Source organism: Manduca sexta, chromosome 9 (genome assembly GCF_014839805.1).
Source record: "Manduca sexta isolate Smith_Timp_Sample1 chromosome 9, JHU_Msex_v1.0, whole genome shotgun sequence".
Lineage (NCBI taxonomy): Eukaryota > Metazoa > Arthropoda > Insecta > Lepidoptera > Sphingidae > Manduca > Manduca sexta.
Window position 1 is genome coordinate 8,238,136 of NC_051123.1, and position 13,394 is coordinate 8,251,529.

A 13,394-nucleotide genomic window follows, 5' to 3' on the forward strand; every position below is an offset into this window, starting at 1 on the left:
ATCTGTTTTATTTTCTGCAAATCGAATTTGCTTTTTAATCTCGATGTTCAATCATCATGCATCTCGTCTTTTATGTACATTCCTACTCAGATATAGTCTGTATAGTTGCTTTAATATACGCTTTTGACTAAACGTTCATGTTTTATACAATTTATAAAAACTTGCATAAATAATTATAAACAGCGTAAACGTTTTTATGTAATGAGTTTTTTTTTACGTTTCACATACTTCTATTAAATGAATTGTAAAATGGATCTCACGGCATAGATTAATTCTCTAGCTATATAAAATATCTACCTATTACCATTAATAAAGTTATAGGTATAAATGCCAATATTGTACCTTTTTAGAATATTGTTAATAGTCATATGGACTTAGTAGACAGTATCCATTCAAGCGGAGTTTTCTGGTTTATTCCAAAACAACTTAATAATAATGGCATTCCTTGAAGCCATGGCTCAATTTTGCACAGCGCCGAGGCACATGTACAGCTGACTAAAGTTTATTGTGCAACGGCCTGTACAAACAAGTCATACGAGCCACCTACGTCGCGTCGCTACTGTTTTACAATATATCATTATATTTATTGAAAATATAGGCATATTATAAACTAGAAGTCATATTTACTTCCTTTTTGAGTAAAGAAATAAGCTGACTCATTTCATCAAATATTCCACATATTTTTCTGCCTTTTAATTCTTCAAAATTACACGTATAATCTAAACGAGGCGTGTTCAAAAACCAAATGTAAAGTGCATCGTGATTTAGATGAGTAATTCTTAATTTACACAAGTCATTATTAATAATCTAAAAATAAACTATTTATACATGTATCAACTAATCGATATTTTTGGTCCTCATTGAGTCTTACGCATAGATCTGCGGTAAACATCGTTATGAAGTCGAGTTCTACATGAATCATTTCTTCGCAGAAACCAGATCAATCTCGGAGCGGGTCAAATTGTGTTATAGGTAATTACCTTCCAAGTATCCGGTAATTTGTAACATATGAGGTCAGATTACGCAGCGGTTAAGCTGCATAATATAAACAATAGAAAGGAAAAGGAAGGAAGTCAAAGTCAAGTATTTTGAAAGAGCCCTGTTATCAGAATAAAGTCTTAAGTGTCCTATCCTACTAAAATTATAAATGCGAAAGTTTGTGAGGATGGATGTATGGATGTACGTACATGTAGTTTTTTCGTGAAAGAGAAACAAACATACATATGTTTGTTCCTCTTTCACGAAAAAACTACTGAACGGATTTGGATAAAACTTTACTGTAATATTGGTTATACATCAGAATAACACATAGGCTACAATCTATAATGATTTTTTGTACTTTGGTCACAATATAACGATACATACATATCATGTAAGTCGGAAAAAAAATATCCCGGAAAACTCCTTCACGTGGGTGAAGCCGCGACCAAAAGCTAGTAGTACACTTATAATGGAATGAAAATGGTTATAAATGTTTTTCTGATTCAGAATTAAATGGCCCTGCAAACAACTATTACAAACGACGAGACGATCCGGGTAATGACATCTGGTAATGAGTATTGACTGAAGAGATCTGTCGAAGTGTGATTCAAGTCTCATGGCGCGGCTTATGTCTGGCACTAGAAGTATTTTTTATACTGACACGAAAAAATGGCTCCATAGCATTTCGTAAATGAAATGGCGACCAAAGTCTCGATAGACGAGAGACAATGATCTCTCGCCTGACAAATAATGCTGGTCTGTTAGAAAATATTATGTATTTTAAGTCTTGCCTTGAATTACCATTCAGCATATGTACTGATATTACTATTCTTTCTTAACAGAAACGATATACATGGCACCTTTATCCTCGAAGGTGTAGACAGAGGTGCAACCAGGGCACCCGATTTTCGGCAAAAGTGTTCCGTCCTATGATGTTATAGGGGGCGAGCCTGTCGCCGTATTAGGTACGAATTCCAGACTCCGGGCTGATACTGGGAGGAAAGACACTATAACTATGCCCGACCCGGGATTCGAATCCAGGATCTCAAAGCACTGTCGTACCGCGCATGCAATAAAAGTGCGCCACCGAGGCCGTCTATAACTTGTCTGAACAATGGACTACGTACTGGTAAAACGCGACGTAGGAATATAGTTACATACCTACATAAATTATATCTTAATAAAACGTTATCTATTAATAGTAATAGACGTCTCAGATAACAAAATAGCACCACATTGCGAAGGAAATTATTGCTATGATTTTAATTAGATATAATATTATAATGTACACAGGGTGTTCGTTTCCGCAGACGGCACAAGAAGCATTGGTTTCACGTTCCCCGGGAAGATATAAATATGGTCTCACCGAGCAGAACGCAAAAGATCTGGGGAAGTGGAAGGATCCCAGTAGGAAGGCGGACCCTGGAACCTAGGCCGGGATAATCGCCAAGTAGATATAGATATTTTTAATAATAATTCTATTAAAACATCTATCAATTTATAGAGAACGATATTTCTTAAATGAAACAACATTTAATTACGCTTTTTTCATAAAATATATTAATATTTTTACTATTAAACTCTCGTCAAAAGTTCAATAACACTTAAAATATGTAACTGACAACTGACGAGCGCAGACAGACATCGATAGCTATTAAAAGATTCCGTATTCATTTAATAATCTCAACGTATAAATTTCTCAGAGGTTTACCTTCACAGTAATATAAAAGATTTCATTTGTTATTGTAATTGCACACATGCGTATATATCGACGTTTCATCGTGTTGCTGCAGGTAAAACTGCATTGTATTGAAATAATAGGTAAAAGACCCAATCAATAAACAATGACACCAAGAGACTCGGTATGTTTATTTGTCATAGAAACATATGCGGTGTGCACCAACATAACTCAGCGAAGCGTGTAATTAATTGAAACAAGAAATATGTAAACGAAGTTATAATGCACTTATTTTTAAATTTAGAATTTTTTTTTATGGTTGCAATTTTGTTTTTGGTGTTTGCCCACAGAAAAAAATCAAACAAAAAAATTGCTGTTTTTTTAAACACCAACGTTTCTATTTACATTCTTTGCAGCATCCGCAAGGGAACTAAGTTCTACCAGGCAAATAATTATTATTACATAAAAGCAGCCGGAACTCTATAAGAATGTACTACATGTAAGAAATTGTATAATTATTCACTCCTACAAATAGAAATGTAACTAGTATTTTACGTAACATTTATGTTAATGATAGAAATCATAAATAAACCAGATCAATGATTATAATTTATGATGCATGATCTATCACTTCGTCTAAGACTTAATAAAGTAGATTTAGGTTTTTAATTTGGCAGTTGCTGATAGGAGTTTTAGGTGACTTGCAATGACTTAAGGGTATACACTTTACAGGGCTACAGACGGACGAGTGAAACCATTCATAAAAAACTAGACATTTGGCAAACAAGAATTACTGACTGAACCGAACCAAAAAAACTTGAAAATAAAGGCGGTAACTTCAATTAATTCTTATCGTAAAAAAGAATTTCCTGTAGTAATTGGATTTAATTGGATTGGATTTAAGTAAATTTACATCTAAAATTTGTTTATAATATTTTAAAGTGAACCTAATACTAAGTTTAAATTAAAGATCGATAGAGATTTTACAATTTGAGAGTTCGTATGAGGAAATCAACATCCAATCAGTTAAACAACAATAACACTTAATTTTTACCGGCACACTAGTAAAAGGCGATTACAATTCTTTCGCATCTTCATTTTATAGAAAGTGATTGTTGTCTTTGGACATTGGGAATGCGAGCTCTTTCGCATCAGCCCGAGGATACAAACTACCACGAATAAACACCACCCACTAAGTCACAGGAAAGCAAAATTCGCAATTTCGACTACTTGAACAAGATACCTTTCCAGTTATTTTAATTTAAAAACCAAACTACTTAACAAATGATTTCTTATGTTTACGCGAATGTTAGATATAAAAATTAAACAATTTTTCGGATTTTATAGCGGTTTTAATATTTTATTTTTCTCTGGACGTTTCGAAGACTGCAGCCTTCATCGTCACGGGGGGGACTGACTTAACAGATTTTGTAAAAAAAAAATCTATGGGACCAATGTGGAAGTATATTCTATCAAATGAAACAAAATTTTCGAGATCAAAAAGAATCGCGTCTAATTTTATTGATAACCTTCTCCTTTTGTTGAGGTCGATTAAAAAAGTAACTGTTCAGTCGAGCTTTATCTTAACTGCCTACTTTTCTTTGAAACAAGAGATACCAATCCAGGGCTCAGACGAGATAGACCATTCAACTGATATCTTCTATCATAAATGTGAAAGTTCGGGAAAAAATTTGAATCTCGTTGAGAGAAGCGCATCAACCGATGATTGGATTTAAATGAAATTTATTGCACTCAAAGACTAAATACGAGACAAAAAAAGTCACAAACAAACAATGCCACGAGCAATAGCTAGTATAAAGTATAAATCTATCATAATGACCAAACATCCCAGACAGTAAAAAAGGAAAAAAGTAAACCAAATAGACATCAGCTATTCTAAGAATCCACGGTAATTTATCAACACTGCGGTTCCCTTTCTTACTTAGGTAAGTTTATATAGGAATAGCTATTATCAGCAGTATGGCTACCTTCAAGGAGCAAGGTCAGTACAACGACTGCTTTACCTGATAAGCGATTTTGGGAATGTTTAATACTGGATAGCTCTTTGGATACTGTTGAATACTTAGGTAGTTTTATGTAGCCTATGTAGCCCGTGGTGTAGTAACTAGACAAGGTTTAACGCAACACAATGATGAGACGCTGTACATAGGTACAGGCACGCTGTAACTTTGTATAGCGTCTTTGCGAGCTATTAGATGGAACCTATGAAAGTTAAAAACATAATATTAGTGGCCTAGGCGAACTCAAACAGGTCCACATAATTACATGATAATAATAATGATTCTTAATTATATTAAGATGGTATTAATATATAAAGTTAGCTTACATTGCTGAGCTGGATAGATTTATATTATTACTATACCTAGATACTAAATATTGTAAAGTTTTATCCACTTATAATGATGGTACACATAAGGTACCACATTCTATATTTTGTTTTATCATAATATTACTGTGAACTATCGCTGATGGATCTAATTGAATAGATAATAAGGTAGTATTTGCGCTAAAATCGGCTTCAACGAGTCGTTTTAGAAATTCAGCGGGCTATGAAATAAAAAAAATGTCTCTCGTTGACATAATAGTATAAGATAGGTAATGAATAACACAGGGAGGTCATAAAAACAAACAAAAAATTGCTATTTCAAGTTTCATTATTGATGTTGAACTGGTTTTAGATTCCTATGAAACCGATTTTTAAATATGGAAAAAAACTTTTATATGTATTGGTTTGAAAATCTCATTCCTAGTAATAATAGAATAAAACTATTGTTGACTTTTAACATTATCAAAGCCTGTATTTAGGAAAAAAGAACCAAAAATATTTTAAGAATTTATGGTTACGTGAATGTTAGAAATTAAAATTAAACTATGTTTCGGATTTTATCTCGGTCTTTTATATTTTAATTTTTTCCCAATGTTACAAAGACTGCAGCCTTCGTGGTCACGGCGGGGAATGACGAGTTGGTCATCCGCATTCAAAGTTACAAAGTTCTTCGAAACATCGGGAGAAAATTAAAATATAAAAAACCGCAGTAATATACGAAAAATAGTTTAATTTTAATATACTTACATATTTTAAGAATATTAAACAATAGCATATTTAAATGACCATTTCGTTTATAGGCAGGTAGGAGCAAGAAACGTTTCATTCAACGAAGACCGTTGTTTCCGTTCAAAAAGATTAACTCCAGGGACCAATAAAAACAAAATTGAAACATAACTTTCGTTATAGCGCGGATTCTCAGCATTCAATCTATATGCCGATACGTCACATTTTTTTAATTTATTGGTAGGCAAGTACCAACACAACAAACTTTGCAGAGTGACTCCTTTCTATACCAAGTTAAACAAATATACCGATAACAGATGGTAGGTAGTACATCGAGAAAGCGTATGAGCAATAAGACACCAAGTTAATAAGTTCAATTTTTGTTACACGTCTTGTAACACGGACGCTACGGCTACGATCATAATCAATCCTTTTCGCTACTAATTCCGATCAAAAACAAGCACAGTTTATAAACAACGCACACAAACACACACCATTATCGGCTTTATGTGAAAAAAATCGTTTCGTTTGTCACTAATTTAAAAAAGTACGAAAAACAAAAACCGCCGCCGATCGGACGACGTTCGCGACCCGCCGAGCCAAACAAACTTGCCTGTTGCCGTGTACAGGCCATTGGCCAACGGTCTAACCATCGAAAAGGTACGTCTACTCTTTCATTTTATAATACTACTAAATTAAAAGACATTCCACTCTATAATAAGAGCAGTGCACGGCGCTGTCTTTAAAATCCATTCGGATAATATAGCGAGAACAAATATTCCGCTTGTGCGAAAGAGATAGCAATACCTTAGTTCTGTGGTGTAAATGAAATAGAGTTGCGGTTGGAACAAGACAGATATATGAGCAAAAAACTTCTTCGGATCACGTGTGTTAACTGTAAAATGGTTCTTATTCCATTGTTTTGTATATTAAAATTGAATATCATTCAGTGTTAGTTTATTGTTTTGGCGCGTATTTTAAAGTTTTAAGTAACATTTCAATCAGTGATACTGTACTTGTAATGGAATATTTTGCCAGACAAACATGAAAAAAATATATTATAGGTACTAAATCTCCAAAATATTTTTTTCAGCGACTTTTGGCCTCAATGTCGGTGGCAGTATACTATCGACTTTTGGCGACGGAGGCTTTACGGGAGCATGAGACTTTTTGACAATTTGTAAAACAACATTGGCACTTTTCAAGTCATGTTTTTTCGGTTCTTTCGAGGCCTTTGGCCCGCCAGTATCTGTCGGTGTAGTAGGCTTATTTCTGGCCGGTCTTTCTGGATCAGAAGGTTTCTCTATTCGCTTGACTGTTGGTTTAAGCCGGTCAATACTTCGTTTAACTTTAACCTTAGCTGCAGTTTCTTGTGGAGGAGCTACAAACGTGAATATGAATAATATTTTTAGAAGGCAACATGACATCCAAAAGTATTACAAATAATCGACTTATAACTTAATTACCTGTCCTAGGCCTATTTCTGGTCACAGGCTTGGTCTCCGCGCTACCTATTTTGGTAGTTTCTTCAACTGCAGTCGTAGAATAAGCGGGTTGTACCGCTTTGCTGCGTGAACTAAAAGTCGCTTTAAAAAAATTCGCCGAAAATCCTTTACTTTTTGTAGTTGGAGATTGCGGGCTGTTCGAGGGTTGTCTAAAAAAAAACAAAAAGACACTTATATAGTCAGGGGACACCCGGGTTTGAACCGGGGACCTCTCGATCTGCAGTCGAATGCTCTACCACTGAGCTATATCCCCATGTACATTTGTGTTGTAAATTGTCATAGGTTTGTAACACTTGAAGCGACCTCTATAAAAAAGCGTAGTCAAGTTGTTATTTCAAGTACTACCACTAGGTGTCGCTAAAGCGATATTTTCAAAACAATATTATTACTTCTATTTAAAAATACTTACTGGAGTTTAATATTATTAGGCACCCCTGGCGCCCTTTGCTGCATAACCTCCTCGATCTGGAACAAAAAAATATATAAAATTAAAACTATGACTAAAATTTGCCTACGTGCTAAATGGTAGTTTATTCTACGTCCTTAGTAGTAACCCATTATTATTATTCCCATAATAAGTATCTAAAATGTGTTGAAGTTGTGGGAAATTTGTAGATAATGTCCTTAGTACATTGGTTTCATAAATTACTTACAAGACGACTAAACATGGTCCCGATCACGAATTCAAGAACACGTGCATTGTGCAACCACTTGAAACTAACAATGCCGTGCAATTAATTTCTTATCGCTAAAAAAATCGTACGTCATATACAAACAAGATAGGTGATTGATTTGATTTACCACGATAAATTGGTACTGACGAGTCCTTCGCACGCCTGTCCACATAGTTAAGCTTTTACAATCAACGACACTTTTATCCTTTGCTATGATCTTTCCAATAGGGGCAAATATTTCCGTTTACATTTCTCGTCAGCCTTCTGGTGAAAATATTACAATCCAATCTAATTTATTTTGTTTGGCTGTATTATGAGAGTGAGTTTTCCATATATATTATAATTCTCTTTGATCAGAGTGAAAATATTGAAATATTATATTCGATGACAATTTATTGTCACTTTATGTCGATGTATTTTTTTTTGTTACCGCCCTGTAATTTGTACCATAAATTAAATAACGACATAAAGATTACTTATTGTTTTTCTGTTTCGTGAACTCTATGGTAAAAAAAAACTTGGTGATAAGTTGGTTTTTTAGGTCTTTTTTGTATACACAAATTTATTCTAATTTTAACTCTGTTTTATCTGATGCTTCCTTTTAGATGGGCATACCACTTTTGTTGACAATGTTTAGAGAAATCTAGTCGAACTTTATCTTACCTCGGTTTCGTGCATATTGCAATATCACTTCCGTTCTTTGGGCACCCACTCGGTTTCTGTTTTTATAGATCATCAGATATGTGGCAGACGCGGCCCGCCCAATGCCATTTTATTATTTTAATACTTAAACATTTGGCTACACGATCATATTAATTGATATTCTCTTGAATTGATTTCATATATTAGCTTTAATTATTGACAAAATTTTAAGTTTCATATTGAACAATGCATGATAAATCTAATATTAGTGCATAAGTATTTTTTAAAGACTTGAATTTATAAGTATCTTGAGTTTGGACACCTACTTATTCAAGAAGAATGAGTGGGAAAAACGAAAGAATCTTTTGTATCATATTAATAAAAAATTGGTAAATATTATGAAATATATTTGCAAACTTTAATTGTGTACAATATACGTTAAATAGATCCTTTAAGCTAGCTAGCTACATCCTAAAATCTATATTTAAATACTTCATTTAACAAAAAAACACACTATTTTGTATTGACCTTAAGTCTGACAAATATTTGACTCAATGAAATCAGCAATTGATAGTCCTTCTGTGCTGGAAATGACAAGTTCGTAAGCAGTTTAAGGCGTGGTAGAAATAACAGCGTGATATATTGTCTAATATGAATCAATCGGAATTATTTATAACGAGGTTACTATAGGATAAGAAATATCTTATATGCAGAAAATTAAGTTTCACATTGAAGGACGCTCTGAGATTTTCGGTGGCTGACGGCATTGACAAGATATTGGGTAAATGATGCACAAGAGGCTTGCCTGCTATATTAAATACACGCTTATGATTTTACCAAGGTCTCATTCCTTGGATGGTGTGAGGCTCTTCCCAAGAGCCGAATCCTGCGAGAGTTGCGGTTGCATGCACTTGCGCACCTTCGATCTTAGAGAGTGAGATTCGAATGGTCGTTGTAGTAGAGGGCCATGTCCATTGTTTAGTAATTGGACAGTATATAATACAGGCTTAGTATATTTATATTGTATACTTGACGCATGTACCTCGCGCTTTAATTTCGATGGAAGTAAGCAATTATCAAAAAAATAATCAAAGTAAAATTTACTTTTTCAAGTTTTACATACCATAATTTATTTTATTTTTAATAATTAATTATAGCCTCAATTAAACTACAAAGCTATATGTATCTATCATAAGTTGTATTAGACTTGTCTTGATTATTCATAAATCGCACTTTGCTTGTCTTAAATTCCTATCCACCTACATGCTACCATTTTTGTGAGAGGAAATATTATAATTGCATTACTTAATGCAGCCATTGAACCCTTTCTTAACGTATAACAATAACATAGTAGAGAATAAATCATTGTTGAATGACAATATAAAATTCAAAATATAACTTTTTTATCGTTAGGAAATGGATCATTGATAAGAATAATAGCAACTTTATCTGCAATCTGCATGAAGGAATGAGACTACAGCTAACCTAAAAGACTGACTTCAAACACTGATCTCTTTCTGCGTAGATCGGACCGTCAACAGCTAAAAAAAAGTTGTACAATTGTAAAAAGATATTGTAATTTTGGATTTTCGAAAGACAAACACCACAGTCTTCCCTTAACCATGTAAGCTGCAAAGTCTTCGAAATGTCGGGAAACAGTAATAATATAAAAAAACGTGATAAAATCCGCAAAATACCTATAGTTTTATTTCAATAGACCTCAGCTAATCCAAAGTAGCCTCTTATTTTATTATGACTATTGATTTATATCCATCACACTAACAGTGCATTTTAATTTCTTTCTGTCTCTCTACACCTCGTAGGTCGGTAGAGTCGTTTCAACAGGTCTTTGTTATTACGCCAAGTTATTAGCTGGTAATAGGTTGTTTGTATCTCCCCGAATAGCCTATAAACAGGTGTGAAACTCGCCGTAATAGCCCATGTAACTGCAACATTCTGGAATCAGCCTCTGTATATCCAGTTTCTAACAGGCCGGCGTAATTGGCGAAGGGTTAATCATCACTCGTTAGCACACACTCTATCTGAACTCTACCATTTACCATCAGGTATAGTGGGGTCAATTTTGACAAGCACGTATAAAAAACTAAGAAAGATATGCACTCGCACACATGCACCCACTTTCCGCTGTGTGTTTTCGTCCCTTGATTTAATAGGGGCGAGCCTTTCATCATATCTGACATAATTTCCAGACTCAAGGCTGATATTGAGCAAAAACACCCAATATCACTGCCTGTTCCGAGGATGGAACTGAAGACCTCAGCTCTGCGTATTGTAATACAACTACGCCACTAAGGTGGGTACTAAGATAAATGTAGACCACAAATCACTACCTAATATTTGATACGCCTTATTCTGCCGTGCTAAGCGCAAAAGTTAGGGAACCCTTATTTGGAGATAATCGAAGTTTTGTATAGTTTAACGTTTTTTATCTGTTTATCTGAGTAAAGCTGTGATAATAAGCTCTGTTTCTCAGTGCTCAACGGCACTGAGAATAGATATAGGACCGTTGTGATTGGTTATTATTGTTGTATTTCAATATTAGCCAATCACAACGGCCCTACGTCTACGCACTGCGAAGACTGCCATGCCGTCAGCACTGAGAAACAGACTTGTTATCACAGTCTTACTCGGTCGTTCGATAAAAAACGTCTATGAATAAGGGGGTTATAGTTTTGTATGTAAAACTGAGATAGAGAAAACTCTTTTAAGGTTTTTTAACAGTTCTAAACAAGATACCTTTATTTAGGTAAGTTCATTGGATAGGTATTCCTTAAAACTATCCGACGCAATAAAAATCAAGATTTTGTTTTTTTTTTTTGTGATACCGCTTTTGAACTTAGCACGTCAGTATTTATATCTTGATAACCTGCGATATTTTGTTACAGTTTATAGTCACCATAAAGCGATTTTGAAGATTTATTTTTACACAGATGTTTACAATCCACATCTCATGGTTACCGTACGTAACCTTGCTCTGAAACGTTATCTTATCACGATACAAGATTACGCTGATTTCGCATATCTTTTTTCGTAAGGCATGAATATCTATTTCTATTGTCAATTCGTATTGGTAAGTTTACAGATTTTTGATATTATATTGAATTAATCTCACATGCTAGCTTTACGTATGGACAATTTATTTATGTATATGTTGGATAATGGTTTAATACATGTTAAAACTTTTATTAATACATAAGTAAAAAGTATATTAATATATTTTGTGAAGATTTCCTGCGTTATGTCTGACAAGAATCCATAATGATTTTATTTCCAGTATACATAATCAGCGACTACTATAATCTCTATAGTCCATGATGACAAATACTTAGAATTTGTGATGATTAGAGATATGGAATAATTAATTATTAAAATAATCAATGACATGTTTTTTTTTTCGTGAGAGGATATTTAAGGAAATAGATATTTATTCTCTAATTTGTATTTGTCTGTGATAACACATTTTTAAAATACGAAGAAGCGAGATTGTGTAATTAAAAACTACGCGATACAAAAGTACATAGAGCTAAAGTAATCTTTCTAATGTGTACTTAACAGTTATCTAAAAGAACATTATGATTGTGGTATTATTACACGCGCAACCTTTCTTCTTTTTCTACTATTTGTAGTTTATAATGTATATTATATTGAAAAATGAGGACGAAGGTAAAGTAACAAAGTTTAGAGGAATTTCCACCATAAATAAATGTTAGATTCGACTCTGCGTAAATAATTAGCGTCAATTGAAAAAGTCCATATAAGACTTTGTTTTTTTTTTTTAAATATAATTTATGCAATAAACATTAATTTAAAAGTCCATATGAGTTTTAGTTAAGTATCTATTTCAAATAGAATTTATACAATTAAAATGTGTGCAGTAATAAAAAAGTGTGCAGATTGTACAATGAGAACACTTGGACGGAAATAGATAAAAGGTAGACGGTTCAGTTTAATACCGTCCAAGTCCTGCGAAATCCCGCGAATTGAAGATCTAGTCTCGATGCGATACGGGCCAGCCATGAAGAACACTATAAACTCCTGCAGGGAGTTTTTCGAACGATCTAGATTGCACTGCATTATCTGTATATAGTTGTTCATATAATAACATATTCCTTTTTCTTTGGATCCTAGTTAAAGTTACCACATTTGCCACATCCTGATACCCATAAAATGTTGAATGAAAATCTTGTTTCTGCGATTTTTATTGCTCATGACGTAATAGCTAACAGTGCACTAAGCATGATTTCATACGACCATAAAACTCGCTTGTATACGAGGCTCAAAAATAATTTGAATTCGCACAAAATGACGTAAACCGAGCCTTATCCGGAGGCACAATAAAAGTGTAATGAATTGAACAATTTGTTGTATCTCTGTATGGTACGTTGGGGGACAATGTAATTTTAACATGTATGTATTGGGCAATATCAATATTGACTTCTTTCTGGACAAACGACTATTTAAATGTGTGCATATAGATGAAGTTCATAGATCAAACTTTTGCGAAATTTATCGAAAAAAATATATAGAATATAATATTATAATATTGTTTTGTATAAAATGTTAAGTATAATATGTAAAAACAAAAGAGTAATTTAAAAATTGAACAAGTCGAATTATTAGAAGGCTAAGCATGCTAACATTTTTGATAACGCATGAAGAGCCTTGAGAATAGTTTTGTCAAAATGCAGTCATATTAAAACTCGATACTGTGTGGCAGTATTATAAGGAGATTGTGGAAATTAGAATCTAACCATCTTTGTTCTCAGAAGGCGGTACCTACCGTAAGTAATATGGAAGCCAGACCATTAATGATAGATATA

General features: G+C 33.6%; 1 protein-coding gene and 1 non-coding gene across 8 annotated transcripts in view; both read right to left on the reverse strand.

The window, feature by feature from the left end:
* The window catches only part of LOC115449153 (cytospin-A), a 41,458-nt gene extending 35,110 nt beyond the window's left edge, over window positions 1–6,348 (reverse strand). For 4 of the 7 annotated variants that reach the window (XM_037436974.1, XM_037436975.1, XM_037436973.1 and 1 more), the window contains exon 1: window positions 6,227–6,347. The gene's annotated coding sequence lies outside the window, so the exon portion shown is untranslated. Of the gene's footprint in view, window positions 1–6,040; window positions 6,065–6,214 lie in introns of those variants that run through there. The other 3 variants (XM_037436969.1, XM_037436971.1, XM_037436970.1) reach the window with 3 other exon arrangements.
* Window positions 6,349–7,418: 1,070 nt separating this feature from the next.
* Trnac-gca lies at window positions 7,419–7,490 on the reverse strand. The gene has a single exon. It is a non-coding gene; the product is annotated as a tRNA-Cys (tRNA).
* Window positions 7,491–13,394: the final 5,904 nt, after the last annotated feature.